The following is a 12,320-nucleotide window of genomic DNA, read 5'->3' as shown; positions in this document are numbered from 1 at the left end:
AAAGTCCAAACAAATTTTGCCTGGAACAGAGATAAGGAATGTTAAAATTTAGTAATAGCTTGACTGTGAGAAAGGAAGAAGGAATTATCTTCATGTGATCTTTACTGTTTTCTTTCTTTCTTCCTTCATTTTTGAGAAATACTATATGTGAATATGCCAGAATTCATTTGAACAAAGTTTTTCTAGCCATTATTATGATATAAAAGAAGCTGCAAAATAGGAACCATAAATAAGTAAGATTGTGATATTTTAATGTTTCTCAAGAATTGTGGGGCCTATCGGGCCTCTGAAAAACACACCCTCTCAAGATAAGTACATATTTTCATAATACATACTAAGACTGAACTTTAATTATTCAACTCATTGTCAAGAAAAAAAGATAGCTAAGTGCCAGAAAAATTCCTAATTTTTGCAGAAGTCTCCAAAATATATCTTTCCAATGTTCTTTTTACCAACAGTGAGGATTTCAGAGAATATAAAACTTTATGTGAATTTGCTGTTAGAGATTGTGAATTACCTTTGAGCTTCTTCAGTATCATTTGGAAGTAAGAAATAACACTATAAACATGTTACACTGTAAATAACATGACTGCATGAAAGACCAGAACAGTATATTGCTATCTTATTACTTGAGATATCACATCAATCTGTCTAGCTAGGTGAGGAAAATAAGTTGTCAGAACTTTTCAAAAATCATAAAAATATTTTAATGTACTATTTTTATTAAATTTTAAATTGTATATATTGCTAAGATGGTTTACATGTGTGTACTGTTTTAAAGTAAATTTGTTTGGCAAAGATGAGATATGAAAGAAAGAAAGAAAGAACATCAGAAAATCAAAGCACCTCATTAGAAAATGTGTGCTTTCTTTTTGCAAGCCCGATTAAACCTTGACATAGTGAAATTATGAACATCTCAGAATCAGTAGGAAATTATTTTAAGGCAGAACATTGGATTGAATTACTCAAATTTAGACATCTATAAAGTATACATCTAAATTTGCACTAGTTTTCCAAGCCTTGGATAATCAATAAAGAAAAACAGGCTGTTGCAGAGAACAAATAATCCTCATTCTAAATAATGTCTGAAATGGATCAGATGAATTACTGCTAGAAAATATTCATTTTTCTCTGTTGAACACAAAGGCAGACAGGAGTTACTACCTTGGATGTAAAACTCTGTAAAACAGTCTATATTTGGTCGAGAATGCCTTTGTTATTTTTAGAATTATAGTTGCACATATATGTAGACTGTCTGCTTCAAATTCTGGAAGTCAGTCATGTGGTTGGATATCTTTAGCTCTGCAGGAATGTCTTGCTTTGGGATTGCTATAGCAGTTTAGTGTGTACCGTAGGACCCCAACACTGGGACATCCAGCTTTGGGATGCCGTGGTCACGTTGGGTGAGAAGGAATCCCAACACTGGGACTGGGCCTAGGAGGACACTGAGGCAAATCACCAGGCCCTAAAAGCCTATTTGTAGAAAATTGAATTTCAGCCATTGCGATCTGGGATGTTGTTCACAAATCTAATATACAGTCTATATGTATTTGTCACTTTTCACATAGTTCAGGGAGGGTACCAATGGGAGAATTTATCCAGGATAGTTTCCCAGGTGCTGAAAGCAGTTTACTCTATAGGTATGACTCAAACATTACAAAAGTTGAGAAAACTATTTTCCCTAGCCTTGTTGTATTTTGGATCCGGTCATCTGTGCACGAATTATCTTCAAGAATCAGACCTATCTTGGCTTTAATGCTCACAGAAGATTAAGGAAACTTGTTTGAACAGCATAAATTTGAGTGTAAAATACAGGTTTTAAATCAGCATTTGTACATTTATGCATTGTTTTATCCATATGATCCACTTGCAGACTTTCATTAAGGAAGCAGAGTTAAAATAGTTAGGCAGAGTTTTTATAAGCTTTGTATCATTTAAATCTTACAAAAATAAGTAGCTTAGCTATCTCTAAATAATCAACAAGAATGGTATAGTACAGCTCAGTTAATTCAGTATAGTAGAAAAAGTTTCCATGCTGGATTTCAAAATGTTAGAGATTTGTCAGATACATCATTACCACCAAGTTGGTACTGACTTGTGGAGGCTATAAAACAAATAAAATCATTAAAAATAATTTGAACAAAAGGGGTAACTTGATATCATAATACCATCCACATTTGGTTAAAATGACTTATTTTAAAGCTCTCTTTCATCTTACTAAACAGATTTCCAACGTTAAAAAAATGTGATTAATAAATTATCCTCCATAAATCTTATGATAACTATGATAGTCTTTGGAGAATTATGAAACCACATCTGGAAAAAGTATTTTACTGCCTGTAAAACAGCATGCCATGAATTTTACTAGTGCACATTAATAAGTAAAATACGGTATATAATTTGTGCATTCATCAGTGTGAGTGCAAACACATAATTTTCTTTTCCCCCAAACCCTTAGATTTATTTAAAAAGAAAGTTTATTGTAAAGATTATAAGGAGCCTGTTTTCTTTTATTCATATGGAGATATTTCTTTTTTATATTAGCTGTAATTTACAAGATGAACTGAAGAGTTCATAGCATCAGAACAGAAGTAAATAAACAGCAAGTGTAACAGGGTTCATTTGTTATTATTGCACTAAAGCTAAAATGAACAAGGCTGAGTCACTGAATAAATGCCAGAGCACTAATCAAAAGAGAAAGCAAGAAAGTTCATTTTATGCTACGGAATCCAACAATAGCTATTATATTATTCTTTTTCATTAATGACATTTTAAAATATATAGATTAGAGTTGCAAGTCATTCAATATGAGCGGCTGTAATATTTCTGGAATTAAAAACTTGATTAAACTTAAGTATTTCTTAAATAAAAAGAACAATGTTCTTGTAGAGCCAAGTATGTCCCAGGGAAATATAAAACCCTTTTTATTTCCAAGCAGATGTTTGCAATAAGAAATGGATGGTGAGTGAAAGGGAAGAACACCATTAAGCTAAGGTAATCCCTAAAGATTTTTATGTAGTTCTGCAATCATATAATCTCCATCAGTGATAAACATCATGATAGTAATTGTAATGTACCTGGTTTTATTTATGTTTAGATCCTTGAGTATGCTTTACCTCAAGCAATATAATTCACCTAATGACCATAAGAAAGATATATTTTAATATAAATAAAAACAACATAACTTTTTTTATCCTGAAAAGGTTCTTTCTGTAAGGATAATTTACGATAAATCAGGACAATAACATCTATAAATCCATGTTTTGCTTTTAGACTAGAAATAATTAAAAATCCAAGCTAATCAGACCCAATTAGCACGGCTTTATGAACGCAGGTTTGGCTTGACTGACCTAATCTCCTTTTTGATAAAATGACACTCTTAGTGGACAAAGGAAAAAACTATGAATGTTGTTTGCATGGACTTCAGCAAAGCGTTTGTTACTTTCTGCTGATACATTCTCATGGAGAAACTGGTTGCTTATAGCTTAGGTGGTTGTACTGTTTGCTGGATGAAAAACTGTTTGGATAGCTGGACCCAGAGGATCATTGTGAATGGATTTAAATCTGACTGCTGTCTGGTCACAAGTAGTGCTCACCAGGGTTCAGTTTTCAGACAATCTGTAGATGGGCAGCAGTGTTAACCTGCTTGAGTATAGAAAGGCCCTGCAGTGAGATCTGGATAGGCTGGTTCGATGGGCTGCATCGAACTGCTGAGTTGTGTGGAACTCAACAAAGCTAAATGCCAGGAACCACACTTAAGTCACAAAAACCCCCATGCAACAGTATTGACTTAGGGGTATTAGTCAGCAATCTGCTGAATGTGACCCAGCAGTGTGTCCCGATAGCCAAGAAGGCCAAAGGCATCATGGACTGCATCAGAAATGATGTGGTCAGCAGCAACAGGCAAATGACTCTTCCTCTGTACTTGGTCATGGTGACACAGCAATACAAGCGCTGTGTTCAGTTTTGGGCCCATTAGTACAAGAAGGATATTGAGTTGCTGGAACATGTTCAGAGAAGAGAAACAAAGCTGGTGCATGGACTAAAAAGACAAATGAGGAACTGCTGAGGGAACTGAGTTTGTTTAGTTTTAAGAAAAGGAGACTGAAGGGAGACGTCATAGTTCTCCATAACTACCTGAAAGGAGGCTGTGGTGATGTACATGGTGTCTTTTTCTCAGTGACATGATACAAGGAAACGGCCTAAAGCTGTGCTGGGGATCTTTAGATTAGATATCAGGAAAAATTAATTCCCAGTAGGATTAGTTAGGCTGCCCATGGAAGTGGTGGAATTATCATCCCTTGAGGCATTTAAGATGTGTAGATATAGCGCTAGCACTTAGAGACATGGTTTAGTAGGTAGTGTTCATAGTGTTGGGTGGTAATTTTACTTGATGATCTTAAGGTTGTTCTCCAGTGTAAATGATTCTATGATTCTAAATGTTTACTAGGAAAAAGTATGAAGAATTGATTAGAGATAGAAAATGAGACATGACCTGGCTCCTGACTCCAAAAATTAATCTAGTATACATCGATGACTTAGTGCATTGGATGATGAGTTCTTCTTAGGTGCAAATTTGTCTTACCATTTGTTTACTTAAGTGATGCACACTTAAACACATACCGGGGGCACTTGAAATACTTTTCTTCATGTTGTAACTGAATGGAATGAGTGTGAAGAGGGGGCTATCAACTCACTGATTTCAAGAGAGCATGAAGATATTACAATTTATTCAGGGGAGAGACAAATGGTGTCTTCAGGGGACTCACTGACCAAAGGTATTTCTGAAACAATGAAGTGAATGGATGCCTGGTAAATGTGGAAGAAACATCTCTAGTGAAAATGGAAACACAGGAGAGCCACAGAACAGAAATGTTTGGAAAAAGTGTCCAGAAGTACATTGATATTGGCTTTTGTCCATATGTTCTGCTTCCTGGACCCAGTCATGATGCAGTAAAACCAGTGTTACTGAAATGGAATTAGTAGCATACCTTTGTTTGCAATTTGATCTATTCTATTGCTTAAGGTCAGCTGACATTGCCCAAAAAAGTACACAAGATCAAACTCCTTTAATTTCCAAAATTTGTCAGATCCCTCCAAACTATCTATTGAGTGTGATCCTTAACTTGGACTAACTATTACACTGTGCTGAGTGTTGTCTAACAAAAGTACTGTTTGGTCTTGGTGAAAAGTTACCCACAACAAGTGCAGCATTTTTGATAGTACTGATAAAGTTGAGTTCTGGGTCTTAATGATGTTCCCTGAGAATGTTTAGTATCCTAGTATAAAAAAGGCCAACACATTCTGTGTCAATAGGGACTGGCAATTAAAACTGCAAGACTGTCTATTCAAAAGCACCTGTACAAATTCAGAGCACAATGTTCTGGATGACTGAAAGAAAAGGTTTGTTTTGATCACTTCTTCCTCAAGGGCAGAATGAAAAATTCTCCCCTGTAAATCACAGGGCTGTATTAACTGCTGTTAAGACAGCATCCCTTTATCTAAAGCTATATAAATGGACTTAATTTCATTTTATATTTTGTTCTCCCTCTGTTAATGGAGACTGGTCCTCCACATCAGATACTTGTTCTGAAGGTGAATATGTGACAGTGCATCCCAGAATCAAGTGCTCAAGTTTTCCTTTAGAACTAATGCAGAGAGACTTTGACACACACTTGATAAACATGGATTCATGTAAAAGTCTCTTGTTTGAAGAACCACTGTTAATTTGGACAAAATCTTTCTATCTACGATGAATTATAAGAAGTAATTCTTCTTTGTTTGTTTATTTTAAACAATGTAATTTAAGACCTCCGCAGTGTGCTTCTTTGCTTGAAATTAAGACCACAGAATCAAAGAATGGCTTTTTTTGAAGGGGACCTGAAAGATCATCTAGTTCCAACCCTTCTGTTGAGGACAGAGTTGCCAATCACTAAATCAGGCATCAGGTCAGGTTGCTTAGGGCTCCATTCCAATCTGGAATGGACACATCCAGGGACCAGGCCTCCACAACTTCTCTGGGTAGCCTGTTCTACTGCCTCACCATCCTCTCAGTTTAAAATTTCCCAACATCGAATCTAAATTTCCCCTTTTTTTGTTTAAAACTATTTCTTCTTGTCTTATCACTATCAGACCATGCAAAAAGTTGGTTTCCCTCCTTAAAAATTTGAAGTTTTTTGAAATTATAAGTTTTGAAAGGCTGCAGTGAGGTCTCCCTGGAACCTTCTCTTTTCCAAGTGGAAGAAGCCTAATTCCCTCAAGTTTTCTTCGTAGAAGAGGCTGCTCTAGCACTTATATTATCATTATTGCCTTCCTCTGGACCCTCTCCAACAGCTTCACAGCTTTCCTGAGTTGAGGACCCTAGACCTGGATGAGGGACTCCAGATGAGACCACACGAAAGTGGAGTATAAGGGGGCAGTCACTTCCCTTGCCCTGCTGTTCACCTCACTTTTGATGCAGTCCAGGATGAAGTTGCATTTTGGGCTTCAAGAGTACACTGCTGGATCATGTCCAGCTTTTCATCCATTGTAACCTCTGAGTCTTTCTCTGCGAGGCTTATGTAAATGAGTTCTTCTCTTAGTCTGTATACTTGTTGAACCTTGTTAGGTTCATATGGGCCCACTTTCTAGCTTGTCCAGGCCCCTTTGCATGGCATCCGTTTCTTCTGTTGTGTCAACCACACCACTCAGTTTGATGTAGTTTGCAAAATTGCTGAGTGTGCACTTGATCCTTTGCCTGTGTCACTGATAAAGATACTATGGATCATGACCATCAAACCAATTCTTTATATCTAATCCACTCTTCAAATCCATATCTCTCCAATTTAGAGATGTGGGGCCATGTGAAAGACCTTGCACAAATCCAAGAAGAAAACATCAGTTGCACATCCTTTGTCTGCAGATGCTGTCACTACATCATAGAAGGCCACCAGATTAGTCAGGCATGATCTGCCCTTGGTGTCTGTCTCAGATCACCTCCTCAATTTTGCATGTGCCTTAACACAGCTTCCAGGAGGATCTGCTCCATGATCTTTCTGGCACAGAGGTGAGGCTCACAGGTCTCTACTTCCCTGCATTTTCCTTTGTCTCTTTCTTAAAAATGGGACTTGTGTTTCCTTTTTCTAGTCACTGGGTACTTTAACTGACCTCCCTGATTTCTCAAATGTGATAGATAGCTGGTTGGCAACCACATCATCCAGTTCCTTCAGTTCCCTGGGATGCCTGTCATCTTGCCCAATAAACCTATATACATTCCTGGGGGCCTGAAGCCCCCAGTACAAAAAAGGTGCAGAGTTCAGAGGAGGACCACTAAGATGATCAGAGGGCTGGAGCACCTCTCCTATGAAGAAAGGTTGAAGGAACTGGGCTTGTTCACCTTGGAGAAGAGAAGGCTCTGGGGAGACCTCACTGTGGCCTTCCAGTATTTGAGCATATAAACAGGAGGGGGAACAGTAGTTTATGAGGATGAATAGTGATGGGATGAGGGGGAATGGTCTTAAACTGAGACATGAGAGGTTTAGGTTAGATATTAGGAGGAAGTTTTTCTCTCAGAGTGGTGACACACTGGAACAGGTTGCCAAGGAGATTGTGGATGCCCCATCCCTGGAGGCGTTCAAGGCCGGGCTGGATGTGGCTCTGGGCAGCCTGGTCTAGTTGCTGGGGACCCTGCCTGTGGGACCCATATTACGGCCCTTTTCAACCCAGGCCTATGAATAGAATTCTATGATTCTATGATTCAGTCTCTTGAAGTGGTTTTGTACTTCTTCTCTTAAGAAAGGAGAGACTCCACTCCCTTGACCCCCACGCAAAGGTTCAGGGACGTGAGAGATGTAGGACACCTGGCAGTAAAGACTCTGGCAAAGAACTTCTCCGTGTCTGTTGAAACCAGTTCTCCCTTTTCATTTATCAGAGGGAGTACACTCTCCTTGTCAGAAGAGATGTCTTCTGACCAACGTACTTGCAGAATCCCTTCTTATTTTTAACATTTCTCACCAAATTCAGTTCCATGTACACTTTGACTTTCATGATCCTATCTTAGCACATCTAAATGGCATCACTGTATTCTTTCTAGGCCCTGCACCCTTTCTTCCATGACCTTTACATGTCTCTCATATCCCACAGTTTAACTGGCAAGTCTTTGTTCAGTCATGCCAGTTTCCTGCCTCCTCTGCTTGATTTCTTATGCTGGGGAACAGATATTAACGTATTCTTTTTGAAAGACGCATAGTGATTTCCATCTCTGTATTCTTAAGGTGCAAGAATTTCTGATAGAAATACATTAGAGAAAATATCGTTTGTTTTTTTGCTGTCGTTCAGCCATAATAAAAGGCTGTGCAGAGGCAGAAGACATGACACTGAAAAATACTGATTATACTGATCCTCTGGTTATGCTATTTCCTGTGTTTAACTTCCCAATTTCTCTGCACTGAAATTCATAACAGATCTCTGGGCTTTTAAGACTCCTGGAACTCAAGAGACAGTTGGTGTCATTGATTTGATGATGTGTGAGACTTAGAACCTGACATTTTTCTAGGGTAGCATGATGGATAATTTGGTATTTTTGTTCTCAATTTCCACATTCTTATAAACACAAAAGAGATTTGTTTAAATGGTATTTTTAGAAAATACACTGCAAGATCTTTCAAAGTGCAATTTTTTGGAGGATCCATGTGGGACAATTCCTTTTTTTCAGAAAATACCTCTTTAATTTAGAATTTAAAGAATCACTGTTCCCTAAGACAATGTGTCCAAACCAGGCTTATAACAGGTGGGAGAGCCACAGGTCACCACAGCTACATGGGATTAAAAATTAACAATTTAGGCAGAAAAATGTGATCACTTCTCACTTCACCTGCAACACCAAAGAGGTGTTTTTGCCTTTTGATAAAATATTTCCTTCTATTTTTTCCTTCTTTGCTTAAGAAAACTAACTTTCTCTTATTTGCACATTTTTTTCTTTCTATCAACAATCTGTAGATGAAAGCATTTGAAGAAAGAGGGTGAGAAGGGAGAAAAAAAGAAGTCTCAAAGCCTGAAATGTGAATAATAACTCATAGTAATGAAGTAATTAAGTGAATGCGTGCATTCTATACTGCCACAGTTCACACAAAGCAGTGGAGACAGCAACAGTAACACTAAAAGATATCTCCTCATTGTCATGGCCAAAGGAAAGCTCTCCATGCTCAGTGAGCTGGACCTCTTCTGTCTTTCCACAGTGAGCCTTCAGATTTCTGTTACCCCAAAGGAGAAAACTCCATCTGCTTCTTTCTAATTCCTCAGAATGTGAATCATCCTCCTTATCTTTTTAGACCTCAGAGGAAAGAAAGTAAGATGTCAGAAGAGAAGGTGAGATGCCCAAAGCTGTCTCCTCTCCTCTCCTCTCCTCTCCTCTCCTCTCCTCTCCTCTCCTCTCCTCTCCTCTCCTCTCCTCTGTTCTCCTCTCCTCTCCTCTCCTCTGTTCTCCTTTCGTTACCTATTGTAATTCACCAAAGGCAAGTACATTTTTTTCAAAACTCAATGGGAGAAGTAATGTACGCATGCAAAATTTCTTGCTGAACTCCAAGCTCAATGGCATTTTCTGTTCATGCTCAAAGAGATGACAAGGGCATGCCCTAAATTCATACATACTTAGAAAGAGAATGTGTTTAGACAAAATGGTTTTCATTTTCTGAGTAAAGGAAATTTGGTGCATGTGTCAGCTTTTAAATGCACAAGAGGTACCAGTCATGATACCTATTATTATCAGCCAATAAATCCACTTATTACTCCTCAGGGAATTTCAGTAAAAAGATGGAAAACTATTCTGACAGAGGGAATGCCTCAATGCAATGAAAAAATGCTTGAACTACCAACCTCCTGGGCTTTGCAGCATATGGGAGGCCTTGTTTAGAAAATAGCTGTCTAATTTAGCCATATGTTGCATAAACTGAGTTGATGTTCACAGGTTAAATACCAAAATGTGTATATATATAGAAAATATGTAGCGATATCCAGACTAAGAAAGAATAGTAAAAAGGAAAGGTAGTCATAATGTTCAAGTATATTGAAATAGAACTTAACATTTCTATGGCATCTAACAATGCAACACATTTACAGAAATAGCATTATGTGTTCTGGCCTCACTGAAAAACTATGGCTTGAAAAAAGTGTGTGGAATGGATTCAACACAGTGTATCAACTATGCATCAGTTATGTAAACTCTAAAACCATATTCTGTATTTTGTCCTAATTAGATTCATAAGTAACAAGATTCATATAAAATAGTTTCAAAATTTTGATTGTTTGTCAACAAATTCATGTTTTCTTTGTGAAATCTAGTGGAGACATATTTTCTTCTTTTTGAAAAAAAAAAAATTATACATACATATTTATATATATATGGACAAGTGATGCTTTGCAAATGCCAGGTACAACACTCTTTCCATAAGAAAAGATTGTTTTGAGACTGGCAGAACTAACATAGACTGTTATCCTGACACGTGTGATTCTTTTTTTCACAGCAAACATTAAGCTTTTCTGTTGTATCCAGTCCTGATATAAGAACTGCAAAATGCTGCACGTTCAGCCATGATTTAATTTTTGTGTTGATTTAAGAATTGCTCCATTTTTATATGTTACCAAATAGTATGCAGCAGAATGACTCAAAATTTTTTTAAGATCTTGAAACTGATTCTGACTTTGTGTCAGTGGAACTGGTACCAATTATGTTACTTACCTGAGTTATAACAATAACAATTCAATAGGGAAGACACATGATAAATAGATTGTGAATTAATAGATGTGATGCACTCTCCCTTTCGCTTTTGGCTAGAGGTACTAAATCAATTTTCTAAAGTGTCATGTATCTTCATAACTGTGAATTTTTGTCTCCATTAGCTCCAATTATTCTTGTTTCCCCGCCCATCATGTTTCAGAAATGCTTTGCAAACATTATTGCAATGGCAAATTACCATTGCTCTTTCTTGGCTTCAAAATTAGAGTAAATGTTCATAGCATTGTTATATGCTGGTACTGTGATAAAATCTGATTGTTAACATAGGTAGGGAAATACTGCACTAGGCAGGTAATTGCATACTTGAACTAGAGTTCAGAGTCTATCTGGATACTGAGGGAAGTATTTCTTATGCTCTGGGACCATCAAAACTTAATGATGCTGGGAGGCTGACTAGATTCACAAGCAAAAGATAAATGAACATAAACATAAAAAGTGACCTGCTGTCTTTTTCATTTTTGACTGAAAAAAAAAAAAGGTATAGAAATATATATTCCACTCTGTGAATAGTGGAGAATAAAAATTTTTGGAAAAAAAATAATTGGGAGACATAAGTACTGTCCATTACTCCCTCAGTCCTATATGGTGTCTGATGATGTCATTTGTTTGGCTCCTTCCTGACTATTGATTGTGACTTTGCAAAGTTTTTCTGATTCATTACTGCTAGTGACTATCGTAAGCCTTTTGGTTTGTCCAAAATGTCTTCTCAAGTTAAACACTTTTCATTCACTTCTGCTTATGCTCACCATCTTCCTGTAATGTAAGTTGAATTTGTGATGAAACTGTGTCATGAAGAAGGCTCATGACAGAGAAGTTGGATCTCTTTTCCCATGCAACAAATACAATATCCTTTCTGCTTCTGAGACACAGATAACACTTTCAGAGTGGTGGTGTTGGAGAGAGCTAAGAAGACATTATCAGGTGAAATATACCTCTGAGCCTTCCTCAGGCTGACCACATCATTGCAGCTCCAGATCTGGCTTGGAGAGGAGTGTTTCATGGTCATGGTAAGTTTGGCATACTTTCTTGGGAGCAACAACAGCAGTAGCTGATATTCTGCTGGAGACCCATTGGACTCCAGATTTTTTTTTTTTTTAATTCTTCCAGAAATTCATCTGAAAGACTAGAGATAAAATCTCCAGAGCTTCTAGCTCTTCTTGAAAAACAGACGAGGCTTCATAGCAAGTTAAAGGACTAATTTCTGCATTGGCTTGAACAACAGATTCCCTTCCTTTGGAAGGCTCCTTGCTACTTGATGCACAAGTGTTCCAGAAGATGGTTTGGGGAGCATCAGAGAAAATCAACTGCACTATCCATTTTATAAATTGGTCCTCATGCACAGAGAGCTGCAGACAAACCCATACGAGTCGACCCCAGGTCTCAAGCACAGTCCAAGCAGTCACACAGCTCTCTTATCAAGACTATAGCATTGCAAGGAACGACATAACAGGGAGGGACTTGTCTGGCAACAGAGGAGTCATATGGTACCGCTTAGCTGGTTTGGTTACTCTTGAAAGCTGCTGCAAGTGATAATTTGTATGTGTGCCAG

The 12,320-nt window shown here is 37.5% G+C and overlaps 1 long non-coding RNA gene across 1 annotated transcript in view; it reads left to right on the top strand.

Annotated features, from left to right (window-relative positions):
- Positions 1-9,254, top strand: part of LOC109366504 — a 12,441-nt gene extending 3,187 nt beyond the window's left edge. The window contains exons 2-3 of the long non-coding RNA XR_002112833.1: positions 2,939-2,994; positions 8,977-9,254. This is a non-coding gene — a long non-coding RNA (uncharacterized LOC109366504). The remainder of the gene's footprint in view (positions 1-2,938; positions 2,995-8,976) is intronic.
- The last annotated feature ends 3,066 nt before the right edge of the window (positions 9,255-12,320 follow it).

This window comes from Meleagris gallopavo, chromosome 2, assembly GCF_000146605.3.
Source record: "Meleagris gallopavo isolate NT-WF06-2002-E0010 breed Aviagen turkey brand Nicholas breeding stock chromosome 2, Turkey_5.1, whole genome shotgun sequence".
Taxonomy (NCBI): Eukaryota; Metazoa; Chordata; class Aves; order Galliformes; family Phasianidae; genus Meleagris; species Meleagris gallopavo.
The sequence above is the reverse complement of the archived record's forward strand: the minus strand, read 5'-3'. Positions and strand labels throughout refer to the sequence as shown.